Raw genomic sequence first — 21,729 nt, forward strand, 5'->3', positions numbered from 1 at the left:
TGTCCTGCTTTTTTGTGCACCATGTGATGAACTTCACTGAACCTGCAGCCTACTGCATATATTTATATGGATTGTGGTTGAAGAAACCATATGTTTTTATGCACCTTTACAGCAAATAGTGTTCTGTTGGAAATGTCTGTTCACATACTTTGCATTCTTCCATTTCTGGTGTTATGTCTTCACAGTTTTATGTTTAATTAAAATTCATGACAGGAGACTTACTTTGTCAGTATAAGAAAGGTGATGGTGTCTCTGCCTGATTAAATGATCAAATATATTTCCCACAGAGAACAAAGATTCATTTATGGGTGTGAAAGCAATTATTCATAATCTTGAAACTTTGTTTTCAATTTTATTTTTCCTCATGTCAGGGTTGATGTGTTTTCAGTCAAATGTTACTTCAAGATCTGATTTCAAGCTTCCATTCTCAATTTCACTTCGTCACATTTACCTACACTAATGGGTAGCTGATATGAGTCAATACAATAACAGAAACGTTTAATCCCACTAGTGGTTTAATTTTATAGCTATTTACCATGAGGCTTATCTCACATTTACACAACTTTACTACAGGTGGTCTGATGCTTGTTCAGTTAGTTCAATTGAAAACTTTAGTGCTTATAACAATACACGTTTACAGCAAAGTACAGGATATTGAGCCCCTCTGCTGTTTAGGGATGAAAATTATATGCAAACATTGCAGTTACTGAGTAATTATCCAGTGGTCAGTTGGGTACAAAGTTCCTTAAAAGCTGGACTCTTTGCTTTATTCAAATTTAGATTCTTAGTAACCTATGTGTGAAGAAAACATGCTCTGAGTTCCAAGGTTGTTTTTTAAACACCTTGACAGAAAACCTTTTTGGGGGGGAAGGGAGGGGAGGGGTCTTCTCAACCTTTGTTTCAAAGGTGAAAACTGTATCATTATATTTAACTGTCTACCTGCAGTTCATTAGTGGAGGCATCATTAAGTAGTACCGGAACATTTGTAGTGGCTAATCTTTCAAGCATTTAGCATTCACGATGACCTCGTTAAAAGTAACAAAGGTCAGGCTTCAGTTCAGCAGAGTCACCCATTCACCAGGGCGACTGGCAAAGCAAAGTAATCTCTGTGTGTCACTTTTCATTAATCATGCTACTTTCCTCTTCACGAAATTCCAGCAGATAATTGTTACTAAATGCGATTTGCAACACCCTGTGCTGTGGTTGAAGGACCAGAAATAGGCAAACAGATAAAAACATTGTTTAGCTTGCAGGCAGCAAGTGTTTGCTATTCAAAGGTATCAATGCATAAACATTGATTTAGCCATGAGCTGACACTTATAAAACATTTGCTGTTTCCAGAAAGCCCCGCGGTCAGGCTAAGTAATATCCAAGGGCAAGTCCTTTTACCTGTATAGCAAGGTTAGCTTCTATATAATTTGTCTCATCAGTTTTAATAATGTTAAGCAGCTTCAGCACTGCCATAGGTCACAACAAAGTACACTAGATTAAACATTTGCAGATGTGGTAGGAAATGTGTTCCCATGTAAGTTTGCTTATGACTAAATTGAATAAATATTTGGTTAAGTTAACAGTTTTATACTTTTAGTTAATTGTTATTTAGTATTTTAATTGATACATTTTCCAAGTCTCAGAAATTATTTCATGTGTCTTCTCTATGCTCTGAAATTCCTAGGATAAATTTATCTTCATTCCCGTCTGAACTTTGTAAACTTCAGTGAAAACTGAGCAGTTTTAGAAACACACCAATGGAATTCCAGAGAAAGAGATTCTTAAATGTTTGTTTCATGGCCCCATTTTGTATAACACCTGGACAGATTCTGTTCTGTCACAAAAGTTAAGCTGATAGAGTTGCTGTGGTGTTCCTTAGCATAAGGCAGAGTTTGATTGCTACTAAGGGAATATGATTGCATTTCTGTATTTGTGCAAAATTTTAATCTTACTGACCTGCAAGTTAAGAGAGCAAGAACAGTGAAGTAAACTATAGTTTTAGTGTGAATGTTTCATATCCATCACCTACATCACAGAACAACTGGTAATGGAAGTGTTTTATTTGCCAGTTTTTCAAATAGGTTCAACTTGCAACTTACAGAAAATAAATTAATGCAAAGTCAAACAAAATTCAGGACTCAACCTACTCATGTCACGTCTCAAATAGGTAGCAAATAAGAATTTAGAGCAGTACAATTTCTTCAAAATGTGGTTTTCAAAGGTGACTGGCAATGCCTTTATTTCCTTTGAAATCCCACAGGAGAATACCATTACTAGTTGCAGGCATCTTATGTTTAGATATAAGTTGTTGGGTTTAGTCAATTCATGATTATTCAGGGTAATGGTACAGAACAATTCAGACAAAGCAAAACTGTTGACAATGCAAAAATGTACAAACTAAATTCAAAGAACTTATAATGTGAGAATGGAAAAAATATTTAACATTGCTGAAGAATCAGTGTGATAAATTATTATGAAGAGTCTTCCTTTAAATGATAATTGGGTCTGTATGTATAGAGTGATCATTTGCCTTGAAAATGGTGAATGATGGTACCAGATCATACACAGATCAGGTGCATACCACTTCTGATTTGAGCCTAATTTAATCTGAACAATCAGAATTGGCAGTAGAATTAAACATATCTAAAGTAATAGAGCTATGACACAAAAATACTGGTTGTTAGTAATTCAAAGATGAAATAAGTTTCTTGAATTTCATAGAAAGCAGTTTTCTCAATATGGCATTTCTAAGAATTTTTACAATATATTCACTTGAGGAGATGTTGTTTGTGTTCTCCTAAGTGCCTCATTTTCTGAAAAATCTATCCTTTTTCTAGTATTGGGCCATGAAAAAATTTACATCTTTTTAGTTGCAGATGTGCCTTTTTTGCATTTAGTAACCCTCACCTACAAGCTAATTTTGGTTTTTTGTTATAAAATACATTGGATAATTAATTTCTATTCATGCCTATGAACTTCTATCACATTCTTATTCAGCCATCCCTTTTCCAGCCTGAGAAGTCCTGGTTTACTAAGTAATTTCTTGCATGGAAGCATTCATTCTTGAATAGGGTCCAAATGGGATACTGTTGCAGTATTTAATTCCAACTTAAGTGCCATCTGCTAGTAGAATATTCTCTGCCAACATTTCTCTCCACCACTTAATAAGAAAGGTAGTACTGTCTAAAAACCAAGAATGAGGTACTTTCTAGTATATGTCTCTTGGCTTCTTTAGCAACTGCTAAATTCAGTTTTACTCAAAGGGTTTGCTCTTTGCTTTTATTTGGAGGAATGGGGTGTTAAAGGTTTATATTTTGCAGCATAGAACATTATCTCTGCGGTGCGTGAACTGTTTTTAGCATTCAACCTATGGTCAAGCAGCATGAGCAACATTCAATAGAATGTTGTGTTTCTAGGAGGAATTAAATCAACAAAAATCTTACATAGTGTAAAAGAGAGAGACAAGAAGAGTTCAGAGAGTATGGATTTTTTTTTTTTGCTTTTTATATATTTCATAATGAAAATATCTGGCAATTCTCACCTGCTAATTCTTCAGAAGTTGTCAAAGTTAAAAAAAAATCCAGCAGGCACCAAGGCAATATCTGACTGAATAGTTATGCCATTCATTTATTGCTTTTGGCTTTATGGTATGTGGAAGAATGAAGGTTGGAGGTGAACTAGAAAGGGTTTTCTTTCATAATGGTTTCCATCATAGATTTCCTAAGGTTAATTTAAGGCATCTTAATATAAACTGAAGCATTTGTATAACTGCCTACATCAGCCCAGTCCACTGTGCTATTTGCAGTTTATAAATATCTGTACACATGCATACAGTTCTGCAGATCTGAACTTTTTCCCAGACAAAAACACAAATTACAAAAGTATAGTACCTTTAACTAGTATTATATAGCAGATTGAGTCTATATTACATGGAACATCTTGCCATGGATTGCTTTAGATACTCAAATTTTGTTGGCTCAAAAAATCTCCTCTAACTTGCATCTTGCATCTTATAGGATAGTGTTCCAATGTTCTCACCCATAACTCTTCCACTCTTGGAAGCAGGATTCATGATCAGCCTTTCTTAGAAGACTTTTACAAGAGATGTAATACAGTAATGAATGATGTGAATTCATTTTTGCAGTGCTGATTTTTCTCCTCCATAGGTACAGCAGTCACTATCGAAATTGCATTTCATGCTTCCCCTTCTTGAACAAGCAGAGAATGCTACTTGTTAGTAAGTAATCTTGCATACTGACATCCCTGTTATAGGATGAAATTTGAGGATATATAATAGGTTACCTTTGGAGACAAGCTTTTAAAGCTTCTGATGGTACAGATGAAATTTTAGGTCAGAATGCAAAAAAGGGTAGTATGTGAGAACATTGCCAAGCCTGTGGAACTCAACTGATGCTTTAGGGAAAGTTTTATCTAGATTGTTTGCTGACCACAGAAGCAATTTTTATCTGAGAGGAGTTACAAAGAAATATTTTTTAAATGGAAGTAGTGCTAGGATTTTGGGACGGTGTAAAATGGACATGTGAATAGATTATATATAACAAGACCTGTAGGGTGCCAAGTGTCAAATATGTGCTCAGCCAGAAAATGCATGGCATAGATTTAGTGCTTAATAAAAGGGTTGGGATGCATGAAACAAGTTTTCATGCCATTGTTATCATTGATGACAATGTTATCATTGCCATTTTCAGAATGGCAATGATATTGCATCCAGGTGGGTATTTAAATTAGATTGGGATAATTGAAAATTTTATTGTTTCTTCAGAATTTATTAAATAGTTTTATAAAGTTGCTCATATTTGGAGAACCATGTGTTTCAGTAGGAACTACGTTCGTGCAGTATTTTACTGTATTTTTGTTGTCCATCTAAATCTTTTTCAGAAAACCACAGCAAAAGAGAAAAAAGAATTTAAAAAGAGAGTTTGGTATTTTCTCAGGCTGAAAGAAAGTGGCTGCATGTACCTAGTGCTATACTAGTGTCAGAGATGCCATTCAGAAACTTCTGTAATGCACAACAGAAATCCTAGCTTTGAATTTACTGATTGTACTGCTGTGACTATATCTAGACTGATGGCCATGAAAAAGAAAGATAGGCCATAAATAAAAAAACATAATCTTGTTTACTGGACATCTACTAATTAGTAAATGCAGGGAAAAATCATAAAATTAATTATTTATAATTATATTAAAATTAAGACTTATTAGTAACTAGATCAAACTAAAACTCATTTTTTGACACTTAAGACTCCTTGGCACTCTTCAAAAAAAAAAAAACAAGATAAAAATATATGCTGTGAATTGTCAAGGACCTGCAAAATGAATCCTTGAACTACAGCCTTTTCTGGTTATGTTAAAAGAACTGCAGAAGACCATGCAATTTCTCTCAAGACTTCTGGTTTTGAACACATTTGGGTAGAAAATCAGTTTACTTTACTCCAAATAGGAAATTTTATGGGTATGGTCCACAGAAGGAAATGATGACCACAGTGTTGATGGAAATGGTAGATGGAAAAAGATATTTCAATGTTAACATGTTCTTGTGGTTTTGATTCAGAAATTCAGAAGCATAAATGCCTTTTTTAATTGTTCAATATCACCTGTTCAAAATAAAAGTAGTATGCTCATTATCTAGAATTTCTAAAAAACACATAAACATTTTGTCTATTAAATTTTAATAACTACATTTGTTTTAAAGGGGAACCATATGGGAAACATTCTATTTCTATTCTCACTAGATGCTACAATCAAAGATTTTAATAAGTATTTGGAGAAGCATTACATTTTAGTATATAAAATAATTGCTACAGGAAAAGTGAAAAAAGACTCATGATTCTTTTTTCATCCACTTTTTTTCCCCTTCTATGCAACCAAAAGAACAGCTGGCATTTTCATGTCCAGAAAAATTCAGTTGAATAGTAAAAAAGATCCTCTATAAAACATCTCACTTTTTTTATTTACCAGGTGGAATGTTAAGCTTTTTAGAGTAAAATGGCCTACCAGTGCTATATCAATGATTTTGTTTATTAGATCCCCAGGACTAGGGAAATACTGCAGCTCTTTCTTTATTCTAGTTTGATAACTCTTAGAATCATGAACTGTCAGTGGCAAGTGCTCTGTAAGTTATTGGCAGACAGTGAAGAACTTTGTGCCTTGGTTTGTCTCTAAAAATATGAGTTATTTCACTGCAGTCATATAGGGTTTTGTTTCATGCTAAGGACATGTTGACTCAACTGAAAAAGTCAAGTTTCTGTGACGTGCAGAGATAAAGTAATATCAGAGAAAACAAAGTGAAGGTGTTAAAAATTATTATTCTGACGCAAGTACATACGAAATTACTTTTTGTTGTTAAAAACACATACAAAGAAGTTCGTTGAGGGAGAAATTACCTAGTCTATTGAAAAATAAAAAACAGATATAAATTGTTGTAACAATGGTATTTTAAAAATTAAGTGGTTTGCATATGCATTTGTAAACATGCATTAATAGTATTATATTAGAGAAATACCCGCTGAACCTGTACCTGGACCTAATATTTATTTAGAGTCTTCATTGATGTCCTTTGCAAGTGAGTTTGTAGTTTTGCTTCTTTTGTGAATTATAAGGTAATCAATAGCTTGTAAAAGTAAATAATGTCTCCAGTAAGTGCACTAGATAGCTATTATTTATCCCAGATCTCACTTGAGCTATGAAATTATAAAAGGTGTACTTCTGTAAAAACTACAATAATTACTTTAATTATACTGTAAATAAAACAGAACGTGCATAACTACTTTTTCTATCAGATTTCTTTCAGGGCTATAATGATGTAAGGAACTTTTATTGTACTGTAGTGGCAAAGACTATTTTATTCATTTACAGCCTATACAAAAGACAACCATAGAAGTAAAAAACAACTGTATAAATATCATCATTATAGAATAAGTAGGTTTCCATCAGCAAATGATATAACATGATGTAAATTTTCTTTTCCCCCAAAACCAATTTTTTTTTCAGTGTTTCTTTCAGTTTTGGATTATTAACATATATCTTTCCTGAGTTTGGTGGATAAACAGCCTTGGCTTGTATAGCCATTTCTGATACTGTGACTTAGAGCTTTAATTTGATTTTGATCCCTCGACACACATCATGTGTTCAGGGATGCGTAAATTTAAATTTGGAGGTTGCCTGCTGACTTCTAAGTAAATAGGAATTTATGCAGGCACCAGCATTCTTATAATTATTCTTTTGGTTATCTTGCTGGATCACATCTAAGAAGCACAAGAATAATCTGAGAAGTAAGTATATGTGCAAATACATTACTGTAAAAAACTGTATGGCTTTTATCTCTGTAAACTATAGATTATAAAATTGTTTTCATTATTTCAGAGTTTGTGGTAACATCTTTGGCTAGGACATCAAGAGCTTATCAAAGTTTTCTTTGTAAAAGTGTCTAAAAGATCAAAAGACTCCGGAACATTCACCCTGTGTGTGGCATTGCTTTCAGATTCTCCCCTTAGGTAATGAAGATTTTATGTCAATAAAAGATCCTATCTCTGAAATCTGCAGGAGTTACAACTTCTTGTTTTCTGGTTCTTCCATAGTTTTTCACAGTTCTTTTAGTTCACTTTTGTTCATATCTCTGTTTTCTTCCATAGTAGAATCTGTTTTTCAGGAGTTTGTTTCCCATTGAAGCTGTGTGTGGCCCAAAAAGGATAGTGGCATTTGGATCCTCCCTTCCCCTGGCATAATCCAATTCTCCCTGCCAACACTGCTTTCTTTTCTGCATCTTAGTCTCTGAGGTTTAAAGAAGTATGCTCATCTTTTTCATGTTATCCTTGTCTCTTCTGTGCATCCTGGCTGTCTCTTTAAAGAAACATACCTGTTGCATGTTGTACATATGAGCTACTTAAGCAGAATAAAAAATCTTTACAACCAACTTCAGGAATCTTTCTGACACATCCTCTAATGTTCACACATTGCTTTTACTGCCTATTTCCAAAGATTCCAAGCTCATCTGCATAAATTTATTACTTGGAAATATAAACCATCTTAGGTAACTATCAAACTGCAGTAACAGTAAATTTCTTTACCATTTTCCCACTTCTAGTTACTTTTTGAACCACTTCTTTTTTTCTTTCCAGCAGAAATCCCCCTTTTTCCATCACAGCTCCTGCACACAGAGAAGCACAAACACCAGGTGCTATCGTAACTTATTCTACATTACTGTGGTGTTTCCTCTCCTAAAGGGATTTCTCAGCTTTCTTTTAGGTAGTTTTAGTTCACTTACACATCACAGACTTTGTTCAAAATTGCTTTAAGATATGCTTTCTGCCTAAAAATTGAAAATTCATTAGTGAAATTTCATTTTTTTAAAGAAGCTCAGGGGTCATAATGACTTTGGTATATAAATAGTCCACAAAACTGACATAAGTAGCTTCTGTCATCTTGTCTATGAGAATTAAAGACCTGCCACAGCTAATTATACCACATACCAATGATGTACATCTTCTTTAGTTTCCATTCTTCTTTACCTTGACAGAATTCTTTTAACAGAAACTTAATGTCTTATTATATTCTAGTTATATTCTTTTTTTTGAACATGCTACTAGAACATGTATTTTCAGGTAACTTAAAACTACTATATGTAGAACAAAGTCTTGTTTTATTTTATACAGATTTAGCACTTTGTGAGGGTGAGAAAGTCTAGCATTAATGTGAATCTCTTCAAAGTTCAACATTATCGTTGTCATCCTTTTCCACCTTAAAATGATTTTTTTTTTTAGAAAGCACTTAAAGAAAGTAATATGCTTTCTATGCCATAAGATCCTAGCAACATCCTCTCTCATACTTTAACTATACATATATTTCCCCTATATAAGGCGAAATTTTAGTGCACAACAGTTTTATCACAAGAGACATCAACAAACTTTTTCATTTTAGGACATGAACCAATTAGCCCTGTGCATTCCGTATGGATTTGTACCCTGTCACAGAATATAAATAAAAAATAGAAATACCATGATGTATACTGAAATCTTATCAGGCTCAAACAAGTATCCTAATTGTGCAAGTAGAAAGAACAGCTGTAACAAGGGGCATTGGTGCCTGCAGGCAAGTCTTTGATTCTGTACCTTTCCATCTTGTAACATTCTGTACTGAATATCCTTGTAGTCTTTCTCAGTACAAGCTGAATAACCTCAAATAGTTACAAAAGGCAAGAAGAGTATCACCTTAGCTGCCATTGTACAAGAGATTCTCCTGTGGTGGATATCACTTAGCAATTAGGTGGGCAATACAAAAGTATCATTCTTGCAAAAGTGACTGAACATGCTTGAAGAAAAGAATTTATAACGGCTTCCAAAAAGGTGTTTTGGTAAATAAATCTGATCATTGATAAATTTATTACATTTATTTGCAGATTAAATATTTTTAGAGACAGAATCCTTAATGAGGTGTGAGTAAGTGACCTCCTGTTTTCATGACAGCCAATACAGCCAGAACATGCAGTACAAAAACACCTCTGCTGAGTGAGCTTTGAATATAAGCAGCACTGCCCGATGTGTTCTGAACTCTTCGTAAGGGCAATATTATACTCATTGTGCTTCGATATCCTCATGGTATGCAGAGCAAGAAGAGAAACCTGACAGAACTCTGACTTCTTATTAATTTTTAGCCAATTTAACAAGTTGATTCATAAGCCCTGAAGTGTTGTGTCCATTTTAAAAATAATATATCCGATTTTTGACCATCAAATAACTCTCAAATCTGCATGATATCCAGTTTTATTCAGTGATGCCAACCAGATGCTGAATGACATAGTAAGTGTATCAGCTCAAGTGGGACCTGACATATGAGTTTGTACTACATTGACTAGTGATTAAAAACTTGTAGGTGTTTGACTGATAAAGCACCACTGCCAGTTCTCAAAGATATAAAAAAATATTTATCAAAATCTCAGGTTTTTGTGGGGGGGTGGGTTATGGGTTTGGTTTTTTTTTTGTTCTTGTGCAGTTTCTCAGAACATAGGAACAGTAGATTTCTACTTTCTTCTTTCTTATTGCATAGGTTTAATGGGAGCCAAAACATATAGAACTATATACAGAGTTGCCAGCAGAGTGAAAACAGCAAAATTCCAAAATCAAGTAATCAGGAGTTACAAATAGTAGAATTAAATTTGACCATGTAAATTTCAACTAGGTGATTTTTATATATCAATACAATCAATCTTCAGCTACATGATTCCTCCTTTTTTTCCAAGTCATCCCTGGTTCAGACCAAAGGAGCAGGCTGGGATGACCAAATAGCTTTTTCAATCACCCTGGCACAAAGAGTGTTCCAAGGCATTTTTGGACTATATAGTTGTTACCCTCTGAGCTTTTACATGATACTCATCACTATTGTAGGAGTTCCACTCATGGCTATCAATTTGATTTCAAACCCCACCTGTGAGGCAGGAGATTATTATGTATAATGTCACAGGAGCCAGGGCAGATGGATGGGGCTGGGTCAAAGACTCAGAAGAAAAATGAATGATTTACAAGGAATCCTAAAATAAATTATTCTCACTTATTCCAGAAAGTGCAGTGCTTAGAAGTTCCCAAGTCGACTATGGTTTTACGAATGTGCTCTTGTCACCTCTACTGTGATTCTGATGGCATGGCACAGGAAACTGGCCTCATAAGAGTTTGACACTTCAGTAGCTACATCATGCTCTTGTGCTCTTTTGTTGGCAGCACATACAATCCATCTTGATCTACAGATCAGTCTTGAGTCTGTCTATCCATACACAAGCTAGTGAAAAGTTAATGCTTCCCTTTTAGCTACTTCACAGATAGAAATATTTGCGAATTTTGAGTGCCTAGCTTGAAGCTAAAATCTTCAGAAGTCCAGGAAGCTACACTATTTTAAGGCTATGCCTAAAATTCTCTGTCAAGTAGTCATAGGGACTAAAGTAAGAGAATCCAATGATCTGCATACACAATTTATGATGCTGAGCCCTATTTGTGCAGAAAATCAGAATCATATAGGTCTAAGTTCATGACACAGCTTAATATTACAACCATGGAAATGTTTGAAGTTGTGAATCTTCATTATTCTTTAAATGGGCAACAAAATTTCAAGCCAGCTCCACAGACCCAGAAACAGGGAATACACCACTTGATATCAACTTTGAGAATACATTTTAGGGGATGTGCAGTACCCTGTAAAAGTCTATGGTAGGATCTAGAATCCACTTCTACATAGCAAAAGTTTAATAAATGGACAAGTCCTTCTGATAGCATCTGCTTTCTTTATTTCACATTTTGCAACTTCTGCCAGAAATCTGAGAGAGGTCTAATGACTAACAGCACCCTTCGAGAAGTGATCCCTATTCATGCCCAGAGCATATCCTTGCTCAGTGACAGGGAAGTGTTTTGGGAAAAACAGTATAGGATCATGCAAATATGGAATATAATAAAATGCAGATACCCAAGAAAGAAAAATCTCATTTCTCAGAGTTGGCTTTTACAACTGCAGTAATACTTCTTGCAATTATTTTTAGTTTGATTTGAGCTTTTCCTGTTCCTACAAAAGAAAAAAGAGACTGAAAGTGGTTAGGTGGTGTTGGGAAAAATACTAGGTTTATTTTTTTCCCTACCCTCATCCTTATTCTGGTGGAAAGGGGCAGCACATAAGGAAAGGCTTGGTTTCACTTCTTAGAGTTTCATTAACACTATTACATAATGTCATAATCATGTTTTATTTCAGTCTAGCTGTCAGAAAACAAGCTCTCTGAACTGTTTTGAGATTTGTGCCCTTTTTCACACACTAGTGGGTTTTGGTTATATTACAAACAGTGACCACTAAATTATCATTGCTGTTTTAACCCAACCAAAGACTACAGAAAACAAGCATTTAACCAATACTAGTTAATAAAAATTACATAAAATTGATTTTAGTAATGAATTTCATTTCTGCTGACTTGCTAGATAACCATATGGTTAACTTCAGAATCAATCAAGAATTTCCTTGGACTTTATTTAACAGGGTGACATACAATTTAAGTACATGAAGTGTGATAAATACAGGCTGTCTTGATGAAGATCTCTCTGTTGACTTAGATAATGATTGAATAAGAGAAGTGTAATAACAAATATGTGCATAGATATTTTAAAGTAGAAATCAAGCCAGCCTGTTGGAATTAGCAACAGAAAGTTGAGTATGGTTAACACTTTTACTTTGTTACATACAGTAAGCAGAAGCAGAGTCATACATACAGAAGAACATTAGCACACTTCCTAGAGGGCATAGGCAATCAGAGATATAGTTTCATTATTTTTCTACTGCCTTACACCTTTAACTGATGTAAATAGAAAGCTGAATATTGTATAACTCTTGTGGCACACGAGGATGCTGCTTTAGTCCAACTGAACACCCTATGAGGCTATTTTTATATCAACTTTCTTATAAGACAGTTTACAAATTTGTCTCCAATGATGAGAAGGAGATATTTTGCAGAGCATTACTTGGCTAAAAGGACAGTTTCACCATCATTGTTCAGATTCCTTTACTTTAAATCTGAAGAGTAAACTAGATGTTTTACTGCATTATCTAAACACAGGGGTCTACACAGAAACAGCATGCAGGAAAGAAACACTGACATTCTATGTAGGGGGATAGAATATAAGTAAATAAAGGTAGTATAGAAAGTAATCTTACCCCCTAAAGAGTTGCAGCTGGGTTAATTATTAAAGATTAGGAGCAGGCCTGACTTTAACAGGCCACAGCTGTAGCCAATATGAAGAGTGTTAAAAAGAGGGGATTGTTTGGTTGAGGGGAACTGGAGTCATTTGGCTACTGCAAGAGGAAGGAAGAGTCAGCACCTAGAGGAGCTGCCTACAAGAAACATCAAGGAGGTATAAGACTCTAGCAATATGGAACCTTTGCAATATAATGGCAGTATAAAAAAGTAGGATTCTTGTAATGTAATGACAGCAATTTGAGTGAATATATTCTATTACATGATTGCTTTGCAACAGAAATTGTAGTGATGTGGTCCTTAATCATGGTTCATAAAGCTGGGGTAGCCTCTGAATCAGAAGTGTAGTACTTGACTGTCAACAGCTGGGTTAGCCACTATAAAAATTACTGCCAGGTTCAACTTGAACACTTTTGCAAACTTAGGTTGATGACCTTTTTTTCTGCTTTTCTAAGAGTTCAGAAAACTCTTCCTCACTAAGTGCTGATGCTACAAAGACAGAAAGTTAACATTGTACTAATTTGACTTTGGACTGTGACCACATTTATCAACATTAGGAAGTAAACAAACAATATTTATGATTAGAATCATTTGAAAACAAATTTTTAAAGGATGAAGATTGCTACTAGTTTTCCAATGAAACATTACTCCCAAACTCTGTGGCATTAATGTGCATGAATAGAGGATAGTAGCAACAACTTAACTCAAATGTTTCCGCTTTCCCCCTAAAGGACTGAGCTGTGTTTTGCTACAGGCTATTCCTGCAGCCAGCGGAGAGCACAGCACTGTGGGAAGGCTATATGCCAATGTCTTCAAGTTCCTTCATTGCTCAGCTCAAGCAGAAGATGGGAGAAAAAATTCAACCTAAACTTAATTGTCGTAAATTATTTCAATTACGGTATTTTTTCAAAAATCAAAGGGGATTTAATCAGCATTACCTAGACTAATTATGAAGGCAGTTAGTAAAAGTGGCATGTACAACTGTACGCACTACGAAAATTAATTTTTTTTCTCAGTTTCAATACTCAAGTGAAAATGAAAAAAAAAATAGATAAAAAGGGGAGAATTTTCAGAGATTCCAGAAAGAGGATGTATGAGAGAGAGATGTGGCTCAGAAAGGGAGATGGGTATATGCCCCTCATAGATGCAAAGCAACTTTAAACTCTGCATTGCAGCTTGCAACTTAGAAAAAAAGTCTCCTAAGTGCCAGTTCATTTTTCATCAAGTTAAATCAGTTGGTGGTCATCAGAAAAAGATGCTCACATCTTCCCCAACATCCCAGTGATCCAGAGAGATCATTACATTGGCCCTATTGCAAAGTGTGGTGGATGTTGGGTATTTGTTGTTTTTTTTTTCTTTTTGCTGTCTGTAAACACTCTAACGGCATTACCCTACCCTGGCTTGCTTTTCTTCACCAAGAAAAGCAACTTTAATGTGGCCTTTACTTTCCTCCCCTTAAAGTATCAGCCAGCCTGCCCAAGAGGGGAAGTGCTAATTTGCTACTCTTCTCTGGTGTACCGTTGTTTAGGCAAAGCTCCAACAGCTGGTGACTTGATTCAGAGGTGCTAAATAGTTGCATAGAAAAGCTGTGTTAGCCCTGCTTGATCTTTCTGATTGTAAAGCCAGGGAACCTTTCAGGTTTAATATCTTTGCTAAGTTAAGCTGTGTTAAACTGCGTGCTTAAATTTAAGGGGGTGAGATGTGTTTCTTGAAGACATTATATTTGTTTTGCTTATCTGTTGCAAAATGATCTCTGACAAGGTGGCCTTGTCTATAAGGGTCATTGAAGGTAGGCAGCCGTCACTTTTATTCTGTGTAGAACAGGAGAGACTAGGCTAAAAATTGCAGTCTGATGCTATGTTATTAAACCCCATATGTTGCAGCCCACAAAAAGATGGTGTTGCAGAGAAGCATGCCAAGTTTATTGGGAAAAGAACTGATAGCTATAGAAAGAAAGAGCTACTCTTTTAACTTTATAGTTGAGGCTGCAGCAACCTTATGATTGTAGACAGAAATGCTGATAGAGGGGCTTTTTGCAGTGAAGTGGACTTAATGTGGAGAACAGAAAACAGGCATATTTTTCTCAGCGTACCAAATGTGCTGTGGTCCCTCCTATATATGTGAAGTTGAGGGGATTTTGAGTCTGTCAGAAGAGAGGTCATAAGGGAGAAAACAAAGGAACTGGAATTAATTTCAGTTTCACTTGCACACACTGTAGCCTATCAGCATGGTACATAGGTATAATTTCTTTCCTGAGAAGCAGACAGGTAGATTGAGAAATACTATCATTTATTTTCCTGTTATGATGTTTAGGGAGAATGACAAGCATGCACTATGTTACAGAGATAGCAGTAGAAAAATAAACATAATGATCATTCAGATTTCTGAAAAAAATACATCCTTTAACACAGCTTTTGCATTCTATAGCAGAAAGAGGGAGGGTAGGTCAAGGCTACAGCTCAATCCAGATCCTGTTCTTTTATCTGTAATTAATTTTGTCCTGTAGGTAATCCCATGATTAACTGGATTTCCATATATACCTGAATTGCAAAGCTTGAGTGTATACCTTACTAGCAAGAAAAGGATAGGTTTGGTTTTGGGTTTTGTGAATTTGTTACTTGCAGGATAGATAATTTTTCTTACAATCTGAGTTGTTGATATATGATGACGAAACCAACCTCTGTTTTAAATAACTTTTTAGAAAAGGAATAAATACCCAGACACTGATGTCTGGATCACTGCTTTCAGTTCTAGGCTGCTGAAGAATATAGCATTTTGAACAGTCATCTGTTTTTCTTTTTTAAACTTATGTATCATCACTTATAAATCATTATTACCAAAATGCTCTTAGAATTCTTCCCGCAATTTTTGCCTGCGCTTTTACAGTGATACTGCCTTTAATTACAGGACGCAGACTATTCCTTGCAAATCAGTGCTATTTTAAGCACTCTTTCTAACCTTAAATAAATGTGTAACATCTATTCAGTACAGTATAAAGGACTTCTCCAGATGGTTTGATCATGACAGATAACCTTATTTATTGTTATGACAGTACAGGGGCAAGCTGCACCTGTGGTCTCTTCCCCAGTCTGTCTTGCAGGCTTCTATTTCAAGCAACAAACCTTACCAACACATATTCAACAGGATCGAATATGGCAGTTGACCTAACTTCAGACTGAGCCATGCTCTCAAATTCTTGCTCCAGTTTCATGTCAATTGATTCATCCTTTATACAACATTTACTAGTGTTTTCTTCAGACAGACTATGCTGCCATTTCTTCTTTTACTTTACTTTACTTGATACTAGGACACTGCTCCCTTTTCTGCTAGGGTGAACCTGTTGAGTCCAACTGTAAGTTTTGATTTTGTCTCAGTGACACATTTCTGTAAGGTTCCGTGACAAAGATCAAAGTTACAAAGAGTATCTCCCTAAAAAGACATGTGTTATCCATTCCTGTCAGAAACACATCACAAGTACAGGAAAGGTTGATCACAATAGGTTCACTTGCCCAGGTCAGTGGAACATGCAGGTGGCTGAGCTGCAGGAGGTGGTGATAAGGCTATATAACATCAGGGAGGCTGAGAAGGAGTTAAATAGCTGTTTCCAAGTACAGTCTGCAGGGAACCCAAAGCCTGCAGCCAAACAGCTGAAAACTTCCCCCACAGCACACACGCTGCAGGAAGGGGGGCCAGTAATACATGAGAAGGAAAGCTTGCAATGGCAAGGACCAGCAGGAGAAAGAGACTTCCTTGAAGCCTGAGGTGCCCTTACAGAACCCGTTCACGGCTCTGCAAACTGAAGAGGAAAGACCCATCACCTCAGGAGAGCTGCTGGGGCTGAATAATGCAGTCCAACATGCCCCCTGTGCCACAACCAGTGCAGCTAAGAGGCCACAGGTAGTAAACAGTAGGTGACTCTTCTGAGAATTATGGAGGCACTCATTTTGCAGGCTAAAGTTGTCGCTTTGACAAGATGATGAAGACTTTAATGGGAGCTTTCCAGGGAAGGGGAATTTTAATCTGTTCTGCTCCTGCAAGTTTGATGCTAGTGCCAGCAGTAGATGCCCAGAAGCCTGCAGAGGTATCACAGGCCAACAGGAGAGCACCTGAAGAGCAGCACAAAGGAATTCCAGGCACTTCAGCAATAAGTTGGCTTCATTGGGGGTGCAATTTAGATGCCTCTATGGAAGACCAAGTAGCATGAGTAATAGATGAGGATTTAGATGTGCGTGCCTGGAGAGATATGATCTTACTGACATCACAGAAATGTGGTGGGGTGGATTCTGTCACTGGAATGTTGGAATGGAAGAGTATGGGTTCTTTAGGAAGAACAGATATGGGAGGCCAGGAGGTGGTGGTGTTGCCCTCTCTGTCAATGACCAGCTGGAATGCATGGAGTTCTGCCTGGGGACGGATGAGGAGTCAGCCAAAAGCTTCTAGCTCAGGATAAAGCCAGTGCAGGGACAGGTAACATTATAGTGAGGGTCTGCTACAGGCCACCTGACCACATGTATGAGGCCCTTTACAGACAGATAGGAGCAGCCCTATGTTCAGGAGGCTTGGTTCTCATGGGGCACTTCAACTACCCCAGTATCCATTAAAGGGACAGCATAAAAGAGCATTAGCAATCAAGAAGGTTTCTGAAAATGCCTTCCAGATCCTAACTTCTGTCTCTAAATGGAAGGGATGCCAACAAGGTGTCCCTGCCCATGGTTGGAGCTAGGTAGTTTTTCATGTCCCTTCCCACCTAAACCCTTCTATGAGCATGGCAGCACGACTCAGTACAAGCATAATGTTGCTTAAAACATACTATTCTCTCAAATTTAGGCAAGCTCAGGTTCTTCATTTTTAACCTTAATTGTTTCTGCACAACCATGTTTCATTCTCAGTATCACTCTTGCATAATTTTGCCCGTGCTGCCTTCATCCCTTTCTTTCTGTGAGATTTTTGTTAACATTTTAGTACCTTTTTTGATCATAGAATTCCAATGAATGAAAGAAACCCATTAGTCAAGCTGAAATCAGACAGCCAGAAACTTTGTAATTAGTAGTTCTTTTATTCTTGTCTTATATCTTGGAATTCCTATATTATATCTGTGATGATATTTTTTTCTCAAAGTTTTAACCAACAAGCTGTAATGATATCAGCAAGCTCAATTAAAGAACAGAAAATATTTTTAAAATGTTGCCTCTCATGTTCCCCAAAATTAATAAACATTTTTGTATTATAATGAAGACCATGATGTTCTGAACTTCTCCAGTTTTTAAAAATGTAAGAACACAATTAAAAGCAATCAAAAATTTCCCAATCAATAATGAAGAAAAGGAAAATTTTGTGGTCCTGTGAACTAACACAGAAATTGAGATAAGGAAAAGTTAACAAGTAAAAAAGTTAATTGTGTACCATAATGGGGCAGCAAAATGCTGAAACCCAAGTTATCACATACAGGTGTATCTTAATTTAAAACCAACTCCTCTCTTATTCATTAGTCAGCAGTGGTTTTTGTCTTGACAGTAGAAAACATTGTGGTACTGCTGTCTGATTTATAACTTCCATTTGCAATTTGGGTGTTGCTGACTACAATGGAGTAGTTTTCAAAGTGACTCCAAAGCTGTATGATAAATGGATGGATTTCAGGAAGAGGCCTGGATCTGTAGACAGTGCTGGCCATGGAGCAATCTCTCTCTGCTTGTCTTGCTACTTCTAATAAATTTTGCTACTTCTTTTCAGTCAAATTTTAATTCATTTTTCTTTATATGTCTATATTTTCCAGTGCCTTATTGCACACGTCTGTATAGTTCTTGCATAAATATTTTTCTGTTGTCACTACAGTTTCAGCCAGAAACTACTGAAGACATGTTCCATGGGCTTAAAAGCTATATATTATGTTTATTGGCTTGTCTCCACCCCTTCTGTGAGCACATTGATATTCAGCTTGAATTTCAGTTTCTTATTAAACTGTGGTCCTCCAGTTCCAACCCCATAGTCTATTTCTAGATTGAAAGCTAAGTATGTGTGCTGTAGGCTTTGAGGTTTATTTTTTATAGGAGTCTCAGAAATTTTCTTAAAATGTTAGTTTAACTGGAGGAAAGAACACCTCTATTGTGATAAATTAATCAAAATATTTTCATTGTTCTGGTCTCTTTTTGAGGAAAGAAAAATAAAACTGTTAAAGCAGGATAAAATTATTTTTTCCCAAAGACTGAAGTATTAACCATATGAGAGACAATAACTATAATTCAGTATAAATAGGAAAAGTTATTACTTTTTTGTTATTAATTTTGTGGTAGGGAGTAGGAAAGGCACTGATCAATAGGAATAAGGACCTCTGCAATGTACTGCCCATCAGCATTTGGCTAGTGTTACAGAAACTGAAATCCCTGCCCATATCTCTGGTAGCATCTAAATATGTAGGTAAATGTTCAATGCTGCCCTGAAATTTATTTTCTAGACACTGCTGAAAATCAAACTGTAGTATGTAGATTAAGTAAATACAACTACTTACCAACATGTCCAAGTCTGTGCTCAGCACTCCCACTACAAGTGTAAAGGTCAAAGCTCTTTTAAGTCCAGCTTGATATCTGGAAGTGCCTTTCACTTTCTTTGTTGACCACAGGGGAAATTTTGGACAAGGTATCAAACTTTCAAACTTCAGTGAAGGGTTCAAAGTTGGCCAGGAGGGTACCTGAAGTAATTTTAGTATTTTTCCTCTTTTTGATATTCTGTTCAATATAATTTAATTGCTATATAACATTCTCCACTGTAAGAAACATTTTCTGATTGCTACTTTTTGTTATTCTTTTCCTGTGAATTAATCCAGCTTTAAATTACTTTCATGACAATACATGATATCATGTGGTTCTCAGCAAGTTTTGTGTCGAATATTTAGTACAACTGTGTTGACATGCTGCCAGGCTCTTGGTGAGAGCTGCTTGTAAGAAGTCTTGTAGTTGAATCTGATTCAGTTTAAGGCAGGTCACAAATCTCAGTCACAGTTCAGTAGATCACTCAGATTTTATTGTCTGAGTTAGCCTCTTTTATGGCTGGCTTCCAAAATAGCGTATTGGAGTAGGAGTTGAGAAGAGGCAAACTTGGAAACATGAAGGACTGAGAAGGCACCATGCTGCTAACACGCAGTCTGTACTTTGCTAGTCCTTTGCTTCAGCTCTTGGCATTGTCCCTTATGAATAACAACAAATTAAACCATTATAAAAATTGATATAATTGTACAGAAGAAAAAAGGTTCTCTGTCTCTTCCTCTGAGTCTAGTGTATCTATTATGTCTTCTGTCTTCTAAATCAAGAGAAGCAGCTGACAGGAAATGTCACTAGTAGGAAACCCCAGATAGCAGGACTCAGGACTTTTCTTTACTTCAGAGCATACAAGTGGCAAGCCCTGGATAAATTCCTTTTTCTTTTCATTTAAAATAACCTACCCATGGTGCCAGTCAATATTAAACATGGCCTTTCCTGCAATCTGTTATCATGTGAAAAATGACTTATACCTACAGAGAAGTAAATACCAGATTTTGTAGCACACATATATCCATAGCAGTAGCATACACTCCGTTTCACAGAATGAAAGTTGAACTTTTAAGTAGCAAGTTTCAGATGCAACACTCTCAAGAGTGTATTGGTGTGTACTGCCAGCATATCTGATAACCTGAAGAAGCCCACTGAAATCTACCAGAAAATACAGTAATATTCTAAGTCAGTACATTCTGGAGAATGTTTCTGTGCCTGTTCTCTAGAAAACTATTTTTGGCTGAAAAAAATTGCCAGAAATATTGCTTTAAAAATATTATAAAATTTCATTTGGGCAAAAAATATTAAAAATATTTATTAATGGAATTAGCATAGTTTTTTCTGAATTATATCAGCGTAAATTGTCCACATTTTTCTGAATGTCTTTAAAAGAATGATTGCTCCCTTACTATAATCTTAATTTTATCATTCACTGTTATTTAGGATAAAATAATTAAAACTACCTAGCAGCAATAGCTACTTCTTTTTTTGCTGTTAAATTCAGTGCTGTTTTTCATTGTTACTCAGGTATACTGATTAGATTGGAAATTTATAGTATGTGTTTCTCAAACAAATGTTTCAGAAAAGTATGTGTCTCTTAAATGTATTTACAGATAGTTTAGTAAAAGACCATGAAACATAAAAGCAATGAAGAAGGTCATAACACTTGTTCTACTATTCCTGGATGCATAGTAAATCTTATTCTCCTTTTGACATGCTTTTCCATTCCACTCTTTTTCTATGTGATAACCTTTATAATTTTTATTCTTATTACTTCTATCATTTTAAGTATATGTTAAATTGTGTCCTTTAAGAAACTACAATATTTGTAGCACGGAATTTTTATGACCATTTTTATGACTGTTTTACCTTCTTTATTTTCATACTGGAGCTTGATTTTTTTGACTTGTCTCATCCTTCCTAGACAAATCTGAGTGCTGTTTTGATTTTTTTTTTATTGATACATTATATTTCTTATTTCAGCCATAGCCAAACAAGGTTTTTTTCTTGTTCTCTGGAATGTAAACTTATTTTTTCCTCTAATTTTTACCCCTTTTCATGCCTGAATTATAAGCTGACATATTTATTTTCCAGACCAGCTCTTAATATTTGTTTTCCTACCATTAATTTATAAATTATATAATCAATTATTTACACCTTATTTCCCTAGAGAATCCTAGGCAGAATATTTGATTGTCCTCAGATAAGTCATGCCAGGAGGCAAGATCTCTCGGGCAGCTGACACCAGTTAGCGCAGCTTGTTTGTAGCCTGTCTTGAGCCCTGCCGTGTCTCAGGCCACCCAAAGCTGCCTGCGTGCTGTATCAGTGGTGAATGGCCCTGGTGCTCTGTGCACACCCCCTTTCCCCCCTCTGCTGAGTTTGCCTTGGTTTGCCTCTTGCACGTGCAGTCAGAGATGGTCTGGGCTAGGAGAGGGGAATACAATCCAGCTTCAGCTGTGTTACAGCCTTCACTCAACA

General features: G+C 35.9%; 1 protein-coding gene across 1 annotated transcript in view; it reads left to right on the forward strand.

Annotated features, from left to right (window-relative positions):
* Positions 1 to 21,729, forward strand: part of TENM3 (teneurin transmembrane protein 3) — a 1,295,372-nt gene that overhangs the window by 676,861 nt on the left and 596,782 nt on the right. The gene's annotated exons all lie outside the window — the stretch shown is intronic.

This window comes from Molothrus aeneus, chromosome 4 (assembly GCF_037042795.1).
Source record: "Molothrus aeneus isolate 106 chromosome 4, BPBGC_Maene_1.0, whole genome shotgun sequence".
NCBI classification, from domain to species: domain Eukaryota; kingdom Metazoa; phylum Chordata; class Aves; order Passeriformes; family Icteridae; genus Molothrus; species Molothrus aeneus.